This window comes from Tubulanus polymorphus, chromosome 6 (genome assembly GCF_964204645.1).
Source record: "Tubulanus polymorphus chromosome 6, tnTubPoly1.2, whole genome shotgun sequence".
Classification (NCBI taxonomy): Eukaryota; Metazoa; Nemertea; class Palaeonemertea; order Tubulaniformes; family Tubulanidae; genus Tubulanus; species Tubulanus polymorphus.
In genome coordinates this window covers 18,080,807-18,101,051 of record NC_134030.1, presented here as the reverse complement: position 1 = coordinate 18,101,051, position 20,245 = coordinate 18,080,807, and positions in this window count along the sequence as shown.

Below are 20,245 nucleotides of genomic sequence, written 5' to 3'. Positions count from 1 at the left end.
ACTGCTTAATATATTTAATCCTGATATAGCAACTTTTCCTTTCTGTGCAAATGTTATCTTTTTATCCTTTGTAATTTTTTTAGTGCCATCTGCGGCATAGAATCCAATGAAGAACCACTTTCTTAAATTATTTTTTTGCATTTAATACATAATCTGGTACTATCTTTTCTTTTGTTGAAGTATTACTTTTCACTATTGCATGAATTCATAATTATATTTTATAGCAAAATCTTTAGGATTATTTACAAGTATTCTATAAACTGCTGATGATTTCATAACATCTATGATTTTGAATGTTTTATGTGAATAAACTTCTTCACAGAATTTCTTAATTCTTTCTTATAATTTTAAGTCTTGATTGCATAAATACCAGCAATATTTATTACCCCAAACATAATTATACACACCTGCTGAACCATCTCCCATGAAAAATCCTTTGATAAAATATTCTTTTTCTTCAAAAGTTTCGGGTTCTATGTTATAAATATTGTCAATTATTTCATCAAATGACATATGATTCATTCTTTGGAAAAATCTTTTATGTTATAATTCATCTCCAATTTTTATATCAGTTGGTTTTATTTCTTCGCCATTTCGTTTAATTAAACTATGATTTTCTGTAACATCTACAAACCCTAATTTAGTTCTAACTCTATAGATTTTCTTATTTGTTTTATGTCAGATAATATTCTTTAATTTTTTCCATCCATTTCTTGTCCAACCATCCATTAATCCATTTATTTGTATTAATTCTTTTTCACCATATGAAATATAACATTCATTTTGTTTTTGAATTATTTATGAAATTCTTCTTATCAATATTTTATCATTACATTTTAACAATATTGGGGTGTCAGCTGTTACAGAATCAAAACATAATATTTCAATATGCTTTTCCCCAAAAAGTGGTTGTAAAACATTATAATAAAAATCATACATTAATAATTTTGATACTTCTAAAACAGTTGAACCAATGAATATAGGTTTATTAAATTTCATTGACGTTCTTTTTAATTTAACTGCTGTTAAATAATCTTCAAATCTTTTATTTCCTAAATGTCTAGGACTTGATTGTAAATGTCTTAATCTTTCAGAATTATTTACTAATTCAATATCATTTCTATTTCTAATATTTTCACATGTTTTACCATAAAAACTATTATTCATTAATTTGAAGAAATCTTTTTCAAAATCTGTTTTTGATATGGTTCTCTGTTGAGTATTGAAATCTATATATTTTTCTAACCACTTCGATTGATTAAATTCAATATATCTATGTACTTTCTTTAATTTCATTCCTTGTTTTAGATAAAATCTTAACATTCTATAATGAACAATATAATTGTATTTATTATTTAGAGTAAGTATTAATTTTTCTGTAAAAACATGATCTTTCGGTTTTATTTTCTTCTGGTATTCACTTAAATAACTATCATCTACGGTTAAATGTTCTGGGCAATAAGGTAAGTTTCTTGTTTTAAACTTTATATTTTCAGGATATTCTAAATCAACTACAAAGAAATAACCAATTGCTGCTTCATCTTCTAAACACATAATTGCGCTTTCCCAATTAGTTTTATCATCATTTTCAACTTCTGTTAATATAAAATTTTTATATGGTTGAGGTTGCATCATTGCCCAACCATATAAATTATTGGCGTCAATATATAATAATTTATATTCATCATTTGCTTTAAAATACCTATCTCCCATAACACCACTAATTCCACCTCTAATTGATTTTTCAAATAATAAAACCATATCTGGTTCTTTTAATAAATCTAATTCTACATTTGTATATTTTAAACCACATTGCCAGGTAAAACCAGGACTAGAGTAGCAATAACAAGGATCAACATTAAAATGATTCAAATTAACTTCTCTAAATTTTTCAAATATGTCAGCCAATATCATAACATCTGATTTTAAATATAAATCAACTAATTCACCATGATTTTTCATCTTAAAATGGTTCCAAATATTTAATGTTCTATTAAACACTTCGTCTTTCACATACTCCTCTTTTAATTGATCATAAAATTGATCTTTTTATAATTCTGTTACATTAAAATCATTGTGTGTTTTATAAAATGAATAAGGAATTGCACCTTTGTATCTCAATAATTTAAAATCTTGGTCATTTGGATAATAATATCGAGTTATAACAAAATCATTATCAACTAAACTTTTTGATAAATTATCTAATGAACTTGCTAGAAATCTATAAGAATCTAAAAATCTAATGCAACCAAATTGAAATGAAATATAATTTTCAGATGTTTTAGCTAATAGTTTAAAATCATATTTTCTTACATTTACACCATTCATAGCATTATATTCTTCTATTTCTTGATTAATTGCGCCCAATTTTCCCGATAATTGTTTTATAAATAGATGGGTATCATAGCCTGATAAATTATGAAATAATATTGGTACGAAATTAACTTTCTTAGCTTGTAAATTGCAATCTTCATGAGCAGCTCCACGATATTTTGAATTTAAATGAGCATGATCTCTAACTTTTTTATCAAATGAATAAAAACGTTTTTCACAATAACATCAATGAGTTGCATAATTAAAATCAATTTCATCTTCTTTTGTCATAACTATTCTTTTATTTTTGTTTAATAATTTTGCAAAATCACTTCCTAATTCAATCATTTTGTTACAAAAATCATTAACTACATCTTCACCTCTAAAAGAAATATATTGACTTTCATATAATTCAGGATATTTTGATTTTATATAAATTCCATAAGCAGCAGCTCTTTGATGAACTTTTTTAATTGTATTTATAATTGGTGGGTCTTGTATTGTGTCTTCATTTAATTCATTTCCTTTATCCATTGATTTTAATAATTGCTTTTTGTTATATATTTCTTTTCTATCTTGATCAGTTAATTCTTTATTCAACGATTCAAAATCCCCATAAATTACAAATGGAACAATATTCTTAAATTTATGATTAGTAAATTTCAATTTATAATCTTTTTCTGTTGGCATTATTAATTTACAAAAATCTTTATTATCACATAATTCTTTATGTTTTAATAATGTATTCTCAGTCATAAATTTAGATAAACATTTTCTATATAGATAACTTTTATGATGATGATCACTTTCTGTTCTAAAGAATAAATCAATTTGTTTTAACCACATATAATGTTCATTTTCATCTTCTTTGTAATATAACAAATCTATAGCATTTTCATCATCATAATATTCTGTTAAATATAAAGCTTCCAATGTATAATCTTTAATATTTTCACCTTTTGTCTTTGGTAATTGCATTAATTCGAATACATTTATTTTTAAATTATTAACTTTTTCTATTTTAGAAATCATTTTTATAGTTACTGGATATTGATCAATTTTATGTAATGTTTCATATTTCCGATAATCTGTTATTCTACAAACATTTTCCTGTGTTGGATGTAAGCAACTAATAATTGACCATAGAAAACATTTATTATCTTCATTTTGAATATTTATTACTGCTTTTGTTGTAAATGGTAATTTAATATAAGATAATGCTTTAATATCCTTTTCTGTTGTAAAGTTTGAATCATTTTTAAACATTTTATTACTTTTTGATGTTTTATTTCTTTTTGTATTATAAACATTTAAATCTAAATATATAATTTCATTCAATGTTAAGCCAGAACCCTCAAAATATCTTTCTTCAATATGACGTTTAAATTCATTAAATATTTTTTCTAACTTTTCTTTTATTTGTGTTTTTGAAATTATTTCTTCAGAGTGTGTTTGAATATTATAATTAATTTTTTCTTCTGACTTTATAAAACTTACTTTCCCAGAGATACTAATTTTTGGATATTCAACATCTGTTATAAAATCTAGTATTTTTTCTATTATTTCATTAAATTTACTATAATCTCCTATTGTTGTACCTTTAAAAAATCTAAATATAATAGCTGCAGGACCAATTTTACTATGTAATGTTTCTAAAATTTCAATTGTATCTTTTATTTCTAGTGAATCAATATAATTTCTAACATTTTCCATGTAAGGTTTATTTGAAATGGATTTAGTTTTTGAAGTTGGTTTTATTACTTTTTGAGGTTAATCATCGAAATAATCTTTTCCTAAAACATTATTACTTAAATTTTGTTTGTGTTTTTGTGATTCGAGATGTCTATTATAATTCCTTTTTACTATAAATTCATTACAAACTTCACATTTTATTTCATCCACATTCATATTTTCTAATCTTTCTTTTCTTTCATTGGAATTTTCTGGAGTTTCAAAATCTATTACATTTTTTATATGATTTGCAGTTTTTTCATGTCGTGTTTTATGAGATGTATCGACGTATTTTTTACAATATGTGCAATAATATTGATTTTTATTAACATTATTGTTTTCTGGCTGGTATTCATTCTCCCCCGTTTATTAGGGAAAAAAATTACTTGTGGTGATGAGTGGTGTCTTGCCCTCTCGCCCTCTGATCTGAAAGCCCACTTTTCCAATTACTCATCGAAAGTAGACAACGAGGGGAACATTAATCTAGACTTCAAAGATTTAACAATACATAAAGGCAGTAGAGTAGATTTAGGTCCAAAACAGGGCAAATATCATATAGAATAGCGCGTTACAGTACTGTCGACTATAGGCGATTGTAGCAGAAACGTTGCAATATTCCCCGCTACGTCAAGCGATGGAAAATTATTTTTTGATAAATGAGCGCGATCTTTAAGCATGCGTTAGTTGAGTTCAGACATAAGACTTTCTCTCCTAAAACCTAATAGTCCTACCCTTACATCGATGTGTACGATTTTAGAATACGCATCCAAAGTGCCACGTGATATGTTCTCGTTTTAGAGAAAATATCGTTTGAATTCTTTTTTGTCTTCACAATTTCCTCGGTTTGGTTGTGGGAGGAAAACAGTTTCATTTCAATGCTCAAAAAGCTCGAAGGAAAAATCGCTGGCTAGTTCCATGTATGCGCGAGCGCGAATTCGCGATATTCCACTGGTCTATAGATGAGCTCCCGATTGCTGGTCGCTGGTCCAGCAAATTAAGAAAGTATTCAGGCATTTTTAGATACAAGTCTTCTCGTTGCAATATCTAACATAAGTCTGTCTTTTGCTGACACAGTTTTTTTTCTACGTAAAATGGCTATACGACAAACTAACCACAAGAAGATTTCTGTGTTTCTGCTTCTTTATTGCTGTTTCTGATGTGTCTAAATTTCGACTTTTGAACTGCTCTAATATACTAAATTCTTATCATTTTATCTTCAAAACCTATTATCACTAATTATATTAAACATTCATCATCATGTGAATTCGTCAGAAAGTCTAGATAAAGTGTAGCGCAGGTATTAAAATGTCATTAGTCTAATCAATGAAAGTTTTACATGTTACACTTGTTCGCTTCTCAACATAAAATCCTTGAAAGAAACCGATGCAGGTTACATTTCGATGTCAGATTGTCGAGTGTGCGCCTCTTTAAAGCCGGGCGTAGGTCGGCCTTGCGACGGCTTGCGACTCACTGCGACGCTACTCACTGCGACCGCCCGCGACGATCGCGTCGCGTCGCAAGGCCGACCTACGCCCGGCTTTAAACTAATCCAGCAAATTAAGACAGTATTCAGGCATTTTTAGAAGATAAATTAATGTCTTGTTGTTGCAACATCTAATGAAAGTCAGTCATTTGCGGATGGCGACCTGTTGTGGCGTGTGATTTGATATCTCAGTCGATGACCCCGGCGCGTTATCTGAATGCATTTTTCACTCGATAAAAACCTAATAAACAATTTCAACTGTGTTTTGTAACGTCGTCGGAAATCTCTCGGGAGATCGAGGCCATCTCAGTCGCGGATGAACATTAGTAAATTATTCTAACGTTCAAAATGCGAACTTGTGATGGAGATTAAATTGAAAGCTTAATTAACATTGTCAGTAGTTCTCATTAATTTTCCTTGGCCTTTTTTTCCTGGCCATTTTTTTCCTACATTCCATTATCCTTTATCAGTAGCGGAAACAAAGAAAACTTCAGTCTGAATATGAGTAGAGGCTGATTGTGTAAATACTGAACAAAACAATTAGGTCAGGAAAAATGTGCTGCACTTGTTGAGATGAAATGACTGAATTCTAAACCTGTTTTTCAGTTTGTGGTACTATGGCACAGAGTTATACAGGAATAAATGTAGATAAATCGAAAATGGTTCAAATCGGTGACAATAATACGATGAATGTTGTTTACCTTGGAGATAAACAAACTATCGACAGACCTGCTGAGAATCTCGGTAATTATAGATTTTAACTCGTCGTGCTTGAGTCTTGAATCCTAAATCATAAGACTGGTCCGAAGTCTTTGACCATGTCTCTAAAGATGTATGTAATTAGGATGGAACATAGGCGAATTTGAAACATTGCTCTATTTTGCATTGGCAAGTTTATTTTAATGTACTTTAATATATTTTGTGGATATTTTGCCAATGCGACATTATTCCTGTTAACGCTATTTTGCCAATGGCGCGTTCTGATTGGCTAATTGATGCCGCGCATGCGCACAGAGGTGCGTGATTTAGAAAATTCAAGGAAAGTGTGGAGAACAGAGTTAAAGATAATAGCAACATAGAGCGGGATTCGAATCCGGGCCAGCAGATTGCTAGTCTAACGTCTTTCCAGTAGACCACCGGGCTCACTCAAAACCACCCGTAATTTTTCACTGGATATAGACTCACCTTCCTTACCCTAACCCTATCCCTAGGGGTAAAAACGGACCCTAAACCTCACCCTAACCCTCTAGACCCCAACCCTATCGAAACCCTGACCCTAAAACCAATATAATGATGTTATCGTTATATTTTATTACTATATCTTATTATAAATAGCCATTGGCAAAATAGCGTTTACTCAAATAATGCCACATTAGCAAAATAACCATTTCCAAATCTTTAACTAAAATGATGGAAAATTATTTCAAGACATTCTATCCACCAGGTGGCGTATGATTGTTTTTTTTTGCCCAGCTGGCTATTACGTTCACTTTTCGTCTGTCCGTCCAACCGCCTGGAATCCAGTTATTTCGGATTGTCCCTGTTCACAATCAAGATGGCTGACAGGCAGCCAGTTCACACATATTTATGCTATTTAGAGAACTTTTGACTGACACCTACTCAAAATCTAGTAAACATACGATCAGTTTCTGTAGCCACATTTCAGGCATGAATTGCTCGACTGTTCATTTTTCAGTCGCGAAAATTAATTAGCGCCACATTATTGCACGCCTTTCAAATTTGCCTCTGTTCCATTCTAATTACGTGCATCTTGCCTTTTTCCAAACATTTTGCCCATAAACTTTCTTCGAGTTTAATGCTTTATTAGTAATAGGGTTTTAGTTGTTTCATATCAGAGGTCGAAAGGTCGACGAAAGGTCGAAAATTTTAAAAATATGAAAATATTACTAATTATCAATTAGTTATATTCTCATATTTTTTAAATCCCGAACCTTTCGTCGAACTTTCAACCTCTGATATGAAACAACTAAAACCCTATTACTCTAATAATTTCATATATGGTATAGATATATTATGTTTTTAGTTGTTAAATTTATTAACTAAAAACATTATACAAGTATTCAAGTGTATCCATGGTGCGGCTCCTAAATACCTTAAAGACCTCATATATAGATAAGAGTGAGTAAAGTGCTAGCAAAATAATTTAGATTTACTATGTTTTTACTATAAAATTATATTCCTTCACTAAAAAAAACAGTGAATTACTCAAATTTTTTTATATGAATAAGTGTGAGTAAAGTGTTAGTAAAATAATATAGATTTATAACATAGAATGTTTACATTTGTATAAGTTATATCTTTAAATATAAAATATCTAAAAAAATTTTTTTAATAAAAGTTTTGTTATAGATGAAGAAAGAAGAATAAGAAACTGAATATAAAATTGAAATAAATGAAACCAATGAATTATTTTCACTTTTAAACATTAAAAAATATATCTCAGCAACAAATTTAGTTAATGGAAGACAAAATAATATAGATAATATTACTGTAATTAATCAAATACTATTAAATGAAACATATTTAATTACTGAACTAATAGATACTTTCCATAATGGCACCAAAAATCCTAAAATATTCAATACAGTTTAGGATTATGAAGGTAATTGATGAAAAAATAATGAATATTCTTGAAACTCCCTTTAAAGAAAGAAATGATGATTTGATACTTTCTAAAGGTTACAATGATTTGATTAACATGAGAATTGAAAAACGAAAATAACATAATTTCAATCTTAATTATAAACAAATTACTTATAATGAAAATTCATCAAATATTGGAATGGCTTTAATCAATATCCTTTATCTTTTATAAGTATATATCTCCACAGCGCACATCAGCATAAGAAAAAGTTAAAATTGGGTCGATCGGTCTCACGATGGCCGTCCTGAGACCTTTTTGTACATATTTTTGGTCTAAATTCCGAGACCTGTAGCTTCCTAATTGCTTGGTATTTTCTGTTGCGATGTGTTGTGATGTGATCAGACAGGTTTTTTTTCATCATTCAATTTTAACGTAATTTCTTAAATCAATTGAAAAATTCTAAAACTGAATTCATTTTTACAGATGTTACTCAAGTTCAGAAGAGCCTGAAAGAAACGTATAAACGAATGATCGATGTTGAAAATTACAAAGAGGTTTGGTGGAGCGATGACGTCACCAATTTCAACGACTTCTTCACCCAAGAACACGCGAAAATTCGAGCCCAAAAACGAAACCCGAAGGAAAATAAAGAAAGTGAGGAGCCGCCAGTGATTTTACCTGATGATTTCAAGAAGCTTTTCACTCATGACAAGCGTGCTATGAAACCCGTGTGCCTCGTGGGTGAACCCGGTATGGGTAAAACTACTCAGATTGTTAATCAAGTGTTAACCTGGACAACATCAACAACGGAGTTTCCTATGTTATTCTATATACCGTTAAATGAACTGCCCGCTGATAACGCGTGTATTTATACGTACATTTACGAAAATCTTTTGAATCCAGAAATCAGAAAGGTTCTGCCGATTGATGGTTTTAAAGAATTCTTACGGGAAAATGCAGAAAAAGCGTTATTTTTTCTAGACGGCTTCGACGAGTTGAAAAACGATAAAGCGAAGGAATATATCGTACACGTGACCAATAAATTACCGAAAGCGCATATCGTCATAACAACACGTGAGTCCGGGGGCAGCAAGATCGTCACTGATCCCAAATTCACCGTTGTATCGATATCCGGCTTCGAACAAGAAGAAGTCATCGATATTATGAAGAGAAAATTCCCCGAGCGCAATCCATATTTGCTATTCCGCAAGCTTAAAGACGCAGTGCCACCTATATTTGAAAGTATCTACTACAACCCGCTGATACTACATATGTTTTTTTGTCTGTTTATGGACGAGGAAGAAATTACGATACCATCAAAACTCACCGATATCTACATCGATTTGACATGTTTTCTGATCAGTAAACGCGAGGGCCTCGACTTGTCGAAGGAATGTTTTTTTGGGGACATCGAAAATTCTGAAGCGCTTAAAGAAATTTGTCAAGTCGCATATAAGACGCTCATCGAGCATCAAAACAGCTTCAGCGAAAATCATCTCAAACTCGACGAATCGAAGAGGACGGCTTTGACGTGCAAAGAGGTGTCGCCGCGACGGAAATCAGACCGCTCCGTCCAGCTACGGTTCATACACAAATCTGTGCACGAATTTCTGGCGGCGGTACACTCGGTCGTGCAATTCAACAACAGTGGTGAAATACCCTGGAATAAATGCGCGTTTGATCAACTACAGGACGAACTTGTGAAATATGGTGAATTATACCCGAGATTCATGGCAGGGCTGCTGTATCGTTTCAAGTATAACCGCGGCCTCGGTGAACTTTCCAAGACTTTAATAGATGAACATTTAAAAGCAGTCACAATAGTGAAGTCCCATTTCTTGGGTACGGTTACTAGGGAGATGGCGCTCATCCCCGATTACGAACGCTTCATCGAACTCGAAAGATCCGAAAGAACTGTTTTATCTGAACAGTTGTCAATATGCCTGAATGAAGCCGACTGGCCGGACGACGCCATTAGTGAAATAGTTCCCTACATGCAGAAAATGTTGATCGTATCTGCGTATAGCAGATCGTGGATAAACGCGCTCGCAAAAATACTAGAACACAAACAATGTCAGATCGAGGTAGTTTACATACAAGGTATTTTCGAACTGAAACCCGACGAATACCGTGTATTGGAAACAGCCATAGCGAGTAACACTAGTCTTCACGGTATGATAATAGATACACGCAGGTGGTCACCAATACCCGATCAGTGCTTGACTATGTGTAAGAAGAGTAACAGTATAAACTGGTTTGTGTGGCGAGATGAATTCAACGACACTGGTGAATGTTACAAGAAACTCAATAATGATTGGATTAAGACAAGTCACGTGATTAAATCTGGAGCTGACGCGCAGTTGATCAGTGGTGATACTAACACACACAATACAGTGGAGAGTCTGATTATTGATACTGGAGTTACTGGTGTTAGTGCGGAACGTTTAGGTAATATTTCAGTCAATATTCACAAATCGTATCCATCCTTAAAACTTCTATATCTCAGGTCGCGGGGATATCAGCTCGATAGAAATAAGATGAGAGAGCTGATAAACATCATTCCGAGTTTGAAAAGCTTACATCTTAGTGGAGTAAAATTCGATAAGAATTTGATCGGTTCGGAGGGATTAAAAGATTTTAACAACGCGTTAGAATCTTCACACATCGAATCAATTCAGTTCGAACCGTACGAAATGCGCGGACTGCTCGGACTGCGAGGACTGCTCGGATTGCTCGGACTGCGCGAACTGCGCGAACTGCGCGAACTACGCGAACTAACGACAGATCAACATGTAGCAATCAGTGATAGCGTCGGTTTAATGCGGAAACTAAAGCGTCTTGTCATTGACGGATTTTATTTACAATCAAACCGCGTTCTAGCTCACCTGCCGCGGCTGACTGTATTATCAATAGTATTGCGGTCAGAAGCTGATGGTGACGCACTTGTTCGGTATCTATCATCAGATGCGGTAAATCAGCTGCGAGTAGTCAGTATTGATAGCGGGCTTGATAGACCGGAACAGGACAATTGCATCTTAAAACAACTAAAACACGTCTCATCAATTCGCTGGTTAAAGTTCTGCAATTTACGCACAGCGCCGATTAATACACAGCACGATATCGATTTATTCGTCAAATCAATCGTCGAATTAATCGATAATCTTCCGCATCTTTCTGACCTGCATATCGGCTGCTGGAGCACCGACCCCGATACGACGAGAGATAACATCATATCAGAACTTAAAAAACTCAATAAAAGACTGAGAGTAAAAATAGATGTAGATCGAATATATCGAGAATTTATGCAATCAAGTTAAAAAAACCCGATGATTCGATCTCACACAAGATCATCGTCAAGTGTGAGATATGGACTAAATATTACTTCATATATCTTTTCAATTTTTGTTCTCTTCTTACTGATTTTAATCGTTTCACTATTTTTGTCTTGCGCGCTGAAGTCAATTGCTTATATTATATTGAAGGAGCCACCAAATCTACTGAACTGTGCGGACGTACTTTCGGCGCGCTCCTTGAATTACCTAAACGACCGTCAAGGTAAATTTTCACATTTCACTTACAAACATTATCCAAGGAAACTATTTTTTCTACCTTAGATCTATTATATTCCGTTGCCGTTTTTGTGCGTTTTGCCCGTATTAGCTGAGAATTTAGTATTAATTATTCGGCCACGACAGACACTAAAAACTAGCTTATATCAAACGAATTAACATTGCATAGTCGACAAAGACTAATCGCACCGGTTGATGACAAACGAACTAACGTGCGTAGGGCCTAGATTAGTTTAATTCTTTGCGTCCAGTTAATGCCGTTTCTATATATTGAAACTTAACCGATTTGTTTTTCTTTATCAACCACAAAATCTGTGTGATATTCGGTGAGACCTGGAGAAAATGGCGGGAAGACAAAGTGTTTCACCCCCTAACAAGAAGCAGAAGACTGCAGCATCAAATCGTCCGAATCGCCAGAATCATAAATCGACTGAGGAAACGGCATCACGTGTGGAAGCAGACAATGGAATATCGTCAAAACTTGATGCGATTCTTTCCCAGCTTTCGAAATTAGAGCTTCTAGACGACTTGCAGAGGGACATGACCGAAGTTAAACAATCGCTTGAATTTTGCCACCAGGACGTATTACAACTAAAGAGTGAAAACGAACAACTTAGAAGCAAAGTTCGCGATTTAGAGAAAGTCGTCGCTGATCAGGACGCAATTATCAAATCGGACCATAAACTACTCCTAGATCAGCAATGGCGTAGCATGCGCGATAATTTGATCTTTTACGGCGTCGAGGAATCCGAAAATGAGAATACCGAGGACTTAATTAAAGGCTTTTGCGAGAAAGACCTTAAGTTACCGAAGACGACCGTGGACTCATTCAAATTCGCGTGAACACATCGCCTTGGACGAAGGAAAAACGAACAGAAAAAACCGCGCCCAATTGTTGCAAAATTCGAGTTCTTCAAAGATCGTGAACTGGTACGTTCAGTTGCGAAAAATCTCGCGGGCTCGTCTTTAGGACTGAATGAACAGGTGCCTGAGGAATGGGCGGCGAGACGACGCGAAAAGCTACCCGAGCTGAGAGCCGCGAAAGCGAACGGAAAACAAGCTTTCTTTGTACGGGACAAACTCGTTACCGCGAAAACCGTGACCGCGTACCGATGGACAGCCACTAGGAACCAGCGGAGGGACTTTGCGTACAATTCGTAGACCGGACTGTCCTTGTATCTCGAAGTTGTTGTTATGTTATAGAATTTGTAAATAGTGTAAATTTATGTGACAGTTATCCAAATGTAAATAGAGATATCGTTGGCTCGCATGTAAATTCTCATACGGTAGATACATACCCTGATGTAAATAGTAACAATCATGTACCTGATGTAACTGCTAACAATTTCATTTCTGATGTAAATAAGCGAAATATTAACACTTCTGATTTAAATAAGCAAAATTTAACTAGTACAGCAAACGCAGCAAACATAAGTGAAATTCCTTGTATCAAATCATCATTAAAGTTTTCTACGCTGAATGTATGTGGCCTTATAGCTAAACTCGATATCCCAGAATTCTGTGAATTTATTAGCAATAATGACATCACATGTCTAACTGAAACTCACTTAGATGATTTAGACGGTAATTTAGGTTGTAGCTTGCCCGCCTCCCATATGGCGCACTTTAAAAATAGGAAAAAATCTTCAAAAAAAGGATCAGGTGGCGTCGGTATCATATATAGGAAGTTCATGAAAAAAAAAATAATTCCAATTTCGACTGACTCTCAGTTTGTATCTTGGTATTTATTAGATAAAGATTTATTTAATCGCGACAAACATGTACTTTTAGGTGTAATTTATATTCCTCCAGAAAATAGTCGTTATTATTCAGAAATAGCTATCAGAGAAATTGAAATAGAGTTATTGCAATTGAAAGTTGAGTATGATTTCAATCTGTTAATTTCTGGTGACTTTAATGCTCACACCGCTTGTATGCCAGACTTTTTGGAACCTGATAATCAGATAATTCAAGATGATAACTTAGACCCTATTGTTGACTCATTGATTAATTTAGGCGTTCCCACTACTAGAAATAATCAGGACAAAAGAAAGAATAATACAGGCTATCAACTAATAGATTTGTGTAAGAACCATTCACTAATTATCCTTAATGGCAGATGTGGCAATGATCAGACAGGTAATTATACTTTTAGGAACACTAGTGTCATCGATTATTTTGTGTGTGATTTAGAACTGTTTGGTTATGTTGAGGACTTTGAAATAATGCCTTTTGACCCATTATTATCTGATGGACATAATCCTATTAATCTGTGCGTGTATACGAATTCTAGGGACACCATTGCTAGCGATAATGAAAGGGGTAATGAACACGCGAACTTTAAAACTTCAATTAGGTGGGTCAGTACTAGATCAAATCAATTTTTCCTGAATGTAGAATCAAGATTACGAGATAATGATTTAGATAAGTTACTGTTGGACGGGTTGCAAGATCTAGGAAATCAATCGCCAGATGACATTAATGGATTTACCGATAGATTTGTATCTTCTTTATTATCAAGTGCTGATGAGTGTAATTTGATGTACCATAGAAAAAGTAGGAAAAGTAATAACTGCAAAAAACCGGTCCGCAACAGATGGTTTGGCAGGGACTGTAGAGATGCACAGAAGAAATATAATTATATGAAAAAAAGATATAGGGGTTGCCCTACCCCTTCCAATTTTGAATCCCTTAAGAACTCGTCTAAAAACTATAAAAAGGTCATCCGAGAAAATAAGAAGAAACAAAAGGATGAATTTATTAAGGAATTGAGAGAATGCGAAATTAATAACCCAAAAAAGTATTGGTCGATGCTAAACTCTGCGAGCGGAACAAAAAATAATGAGGCTAATATAGATATTGATATTTTTCTTGAACATTTTATGAGATTAAATGATTTGAATAATGTTAACAATGAAACCGATGACGGTGATGAGCCCCCAGACGTGGGTGACCATCCTGTCTATGACAATTATATTTTGAACAGTGATATAACCAGTGATGAGGTAATTAAGGCTATCTCTTTACTCAAAAACAATAAGGCCCCAGGCATTGATGGAATCACGAATGAGCTGTTGGGAGTTAGTCAGTATCCGTTTTTAGTTGATATATTACAAAAATTATTCAATTTAGTTCTTAAAACAGGATATGTTCCAGAGATGTGGTCTATAGGCGTCATCAAACCGATTTTCAAAAAGAATGGCGATCCCTCTAATCCTGATAATTATAGAGGTATTACCTTAGTTAGCTGTCTTGGTAAATTATTTACAAGTATCCTAAATCAAAGATTGTCAACATTTCTAGATACGAATCACATTATAAGTGAAGCCCAGGCTGGCTTTAGATCGAAATATTCCACCATTGATCATATTTACACGCTTAAAACAATCGTAGAGCTGTATCTTTGTCAGGGAAGAAGACTTTTTTGCGCCTTTGTTGATTTTAAGAAAGCTTTCGACTCGATTTGTAGGGTAAAGTTATGGCGAAAATTAATTGCTAACAATGTTAATGGAAACTTTTTCAATGTGGTCAAAAATATGTATAACTCCATAAAATCATGTGTTGAATTAAATGGTTGCACGTCACAATACTTTGCAGCTGATAGAGGCTTAAGACAAGGCGAAAATCTCTCACCTATCCTCTTTTCGTTATTCTTAAACGACATTGAAGAATTTTTCATTGATCGTGGAAAACCGACTTTGTCATTTATAGAAAAACTAAATTTGAATCGTGATCAGGATATTGATACTTTACAGAATTTATTCATAATATTCATAATAATATTGCGCGGCTAATGGTCTCACTGTTAACTCAGAGAAAACTAAAGTACTAGTATTTGCGCGAAGTAAATCCCGGATAAAAACGATTTCGAAATTTATGTTTGGTGATCAAGAGTTAGAGGTAGTGGAAGATTATGTTTATCTCGGAGTAAAATTCAATTGGAATGGTAACTTTGCTAAGGCAAAAAAGTATCTTTACGATAAAGCTATCAGAGCTATGTTTTCGATCGTTCAAAAAGGCAGACGTTTGAAATTGCCCATAGATGTTATGTTTAAATTATTTGATACGTGTGTTGCTCCAATAGCCATGTATGGGTGTGAGATCTGGGGATATGAAAATCTTGATTTATTAGAAAATATTCATTGCTTCTTCTGTAAAATCTTAATGAAAGTGACGAAATATTCTCGCAACTTACAAGTTTTATCAGAGCTAGGACGTTACCCTTTGAATATAGATGTTAGACGCAGGATGATCAACTTTTGGGTGAAAACAGTATCTGGAAAGCAAACCAATTTTAATTCAATACTCTATAAAATATCTTTCAATTTATTTTTAAGGGATAAATTTAAGAGCCCTTGGTTATCATATATAAAGAAAACGTTTGATGACTGTGGTTTGTCCTGCATTTGGACGCAGCAATTTATGACTAACAGTAAATCTTTTTCAAAACGAATAAAACAGATACTCCGTGACCAGCACCTTCAAGAAACTGTATTTGCCATAAATACTAATCCGATATACACTAACTTTAGGCAATATAAAAATGATATTAGGTTAGAGAAGTATATAATAGAACTTGGTGATGACTTAGGAACTAGTTTATTTGAATTTAGGGTCGGGTCCTATATTTTACCTGTGAACAAATTCTCAAACCTTCATTTAGACAGAGCCGATAGAATATGCCCCACTTGTAATACTTTAGGTGACGAATCCCATTTTCTGTTTGACTGTACCTTACTTAACGAACAACGCAAAAACTTTTTGAATTTGAATACCTTTAATACCCTTGATATTCTGAAAAACCCAACGGTCAACTTCGCTAAATTCATTAAGACCGGCTTAGATGTATATAGATCCCTCCAATAGTATATATAGTATTGTAAATAGTTGATGTATATAATAGTATATATAGTATTGTAAATAGTTGATGTATATATATATATTTCGTTACGTTTTCATTCTCTAAATTTTAATCACTTTAGTGTTGTTCTGTAAATATTTGTATATACATGTGTAATAGTTTTCCTCCATATACCATGGAAATGGTTGGAGTGTAAATAAATCGTAATCGTAATCGTAATCGTATATATTTTGCGGTCGCCATGGCAATAAATCTCAACAAATGGAGATTTTTTTCGAGATAATCTGATATTCACTATTTGTCTTGCTCGCTGTAGTCAATTGCTTATATAATTTTGTATTTCATGTCTATTTTATTGTTAACCAAATGCTTATTCATGTACGGGACAGAGAAGGTCTCGAACTATATTCTACTGAAAATAATGTACGCTTGGGGCTTGGACAGTCACTTCAAGCCCAATATATTCTGTTAAAAATAAAGACCGTCATCTAGTTTATAAAGGTTGTTGTGTGGTGTTTATTTGGAGCTGGGCATTTTTCATTGTAGGGAGAGAAGATAGGACTGGACCCGGTCTAATCTTACACAAGTTTCCATTTCTAAAATGGACTGGGCCCGGTCTAATCTTACACAAGTTTCCATTTCTAAAATGGACTGGGCCCTGTCTAATCTTACACCAGTAAAAAAGTTCCGGCGAAGGATAACGTGTTTATGAGGAGAGATTGAGCGCTCAGAGTTACTGGACCTCACCCCCCCCCCCCCCCCGGTACCGCGTCTTACCTACAGCGCCTCCTATTCATCATTCAACTTCAGGTTCAATCTTCTGTGACTAGGGGGTCTTGTTCTTCTCACTGAAATAGAACATACAGGCCGCACCTGAATCGGGCCACTCTGTTGTGTGCTGAGGGTGAAGACGCGTACTCTGTAGTCTTCTGGGTTCTTGTCTCAGCGATGACCCTGAAATTGTTCTGTTTATTTCAAGAAAAGTACATAATAGACGTTGTCTAGTAAAACAATGAATTTGAAAAAACGGAAATTCTAAAAAAAGAAAAAAACACCTGCAAATATAGAAAGAAACCCTGGAAAAAAACCCATGAAATACGGGATCCTGAAATAAAGACATTAGGCATCAAAATAAACAAATTGCTTCCTTCAACTGATGTCCACCTGAGATCTCCCAGGTCCCTCGCCGCGTATAGCACCCAAATTTATATTTAAACTACCGTATTTTATTTGATATATATTGTACTAATTTCTATAACTTACTAACTCACCGAGTAAGTTCCTAATAAATAACTAAACCTATAAAACATAATTTCAGCCGTTAATGTTTTTCTTACTTACAGTTTATCCAATCCTGTGTGTGTAATGTATGAATCCAGTCATAATCAGAGTCAATTTGAATCCTTGTGTTTTTAACAACAGTTCAGCTTTTGAGAACAGTTTATACTATATAATCCTGAATTAGTTTGAACGCGATTCTATTCCTAATAAATCCTGAAAAAGCAAGAAATTCCCAGAAATTCGTAGGCCAATAAAAATTCCATTTTTGACTTTACATGTATGTGAACCTACCGGGTTTGGATGGCGCTTAAAACCAAATACAGGAAAAGGATCCAAAATCGCGACCAAACGCGAAACCTACAAATAAAATCATACAATACAGATTTAAAAAAATGAGTTGACTTTTGACAGTTGTACAAAATACAGAGTTTTTGCCGCTTTCAGAAAATATTTTCAAATCGTCAATTAAAGTGTACTCATTCCAATTACGGAGCCTTGATTGAGTCCCGTATTGTTATTTTTCGTCACTACCTCCCCGTGCCGGGAGTGGGTAATAGAATCTTCAAATTTGGGTCAGAAAATTGTTGAAGAAATCAACATAAAATTGGTGGCAAATATTTCAATGTTTGACTTTATCAAAACTACAACAAACTCACCTTTACCAGTCACATCTTGAACTATTTAGAATATGTGTAATTCACAAGTATATGTGATATTCGTCTAAATTTTACGGGAGACATGTGCGAGCACCTCTAGGTTTGAAGACATACCAGTTGTATAAGAGGTCTATCTATGGTACAACGCCACGTACGACAAGAATGGTCGAACAATGCGTTACATTTTACATTATCTAACTATTGGGTTCAGTAAACTTACACATGTCCAACTGTTATAATCCATCTTCGCTCTATAAACTGCGGGTATCTACTAAATTCAATTCATTCCTCGATTGAATAAGGTATATTCATGTGTATCAGAGACTTAAATATCTTTTAGCAATTGATTTGATTTAATAATTGATATTATTTACACCGGGTCCAGCTCCTAAAACATCCTCATCAGTGATTGGACGCATAATCAGTCATACTCGTCACTGATTGGCTAAAATAGTACAAAATCTACATATCGAAGTAGATAGCGAAACTGGTTTAAACTGGTCTAGCGCGCATCACGTGACCTCGTATTGGCCGAGAACAAATGAATGACATTTTAATAATTATTTAGTATCGAGGACGTTTTGAGTCACCAAAGTTTTATGTGTATATCAACCCACTTTAGAAATAAAAAAAAGTTTTTCAATAGCGTAACCTGTAAGCATCTGAGTCGCCAGTGATCCCAATCCTAGCTATTTAGTAACCCTAACCGTAGCTCGCCTACATCCCCAACCCTAGCAGGACTCGATCCTGACACCTTCAGTATGTCAGCCGAGCACGTTAACCACTAAACCATAGATTAATGGTGACTGACGGAGGATTTAAGTTTGTCTGGTTAGTGTGGTGACCATTTCGCTGTGGTGACCAGTCAGGCGTGGTAACTGGTGATCAGTCAGGTGTGGTGACTGGTGACCAGTCAGGCGTGGTGACTGGTGACCAGTCAGGCGTGGTAACTGGTGATCAGTCAGGTGTGGTGACTGGTGACCAGTCAGGCGTGGTAACTGGTGATCAGTCAGGCGTGGTAACTGGTGATCAGTCAGGTGTGGTGACTGGTGACCAGTCAGGCGTGGTAACTGGTGACCAGTCAGGCGTGGTAACTGGTGATCAGTCAGGTGTGGTGACTGGTGATTAGTCAGGTGTGTATACTGTTGACCAGTCAGGCGTGGTAACTGGTGATCAGTCAGGTGTGGTGACTGGCGATCAGTCAGGTGAATATACTGTTGACCATACATTTTGCTAATTTATGCTTCTGAAGACGCGTTCTGTGGACTTCTCAGAGCCTCAATAAATTATAATTTTCATTAACCTAACGTAGCGTATATAATTTGACAAAATCTACGACGTAAGAAGGTAATTGCGCATTAGTCTAGTATTTATAGGATCACTATGAACTAAACCTTTGTCTTTTCATATGCTTGTAATTTATTTCGGCAACTTTTTAATTTTTTTAAACAGCTCCGACTGTCACACGTGCGGCAATTGCGACAGCGTGGAACCGCGCCTGAACGGTTATCTCCGAGTTGAACGGTTATTTCTGAGTTGAACGGTAACCTCCGAGTTGATCGGTTAACTCCGAGTTGAACGGTTATCTCAGAGATCTCGGATCCGACTGGAGTGGAGTTAAATACTAAAGCAAACTCACCTTAATCAGTTACATTTCATGACTTTTTCACCAGATCTCTGTGGAAGTTGTGTCTTTTTGATTATATAAATCCTTAGTTTTAAAATTTTAGAATCTGAACTAGTGTT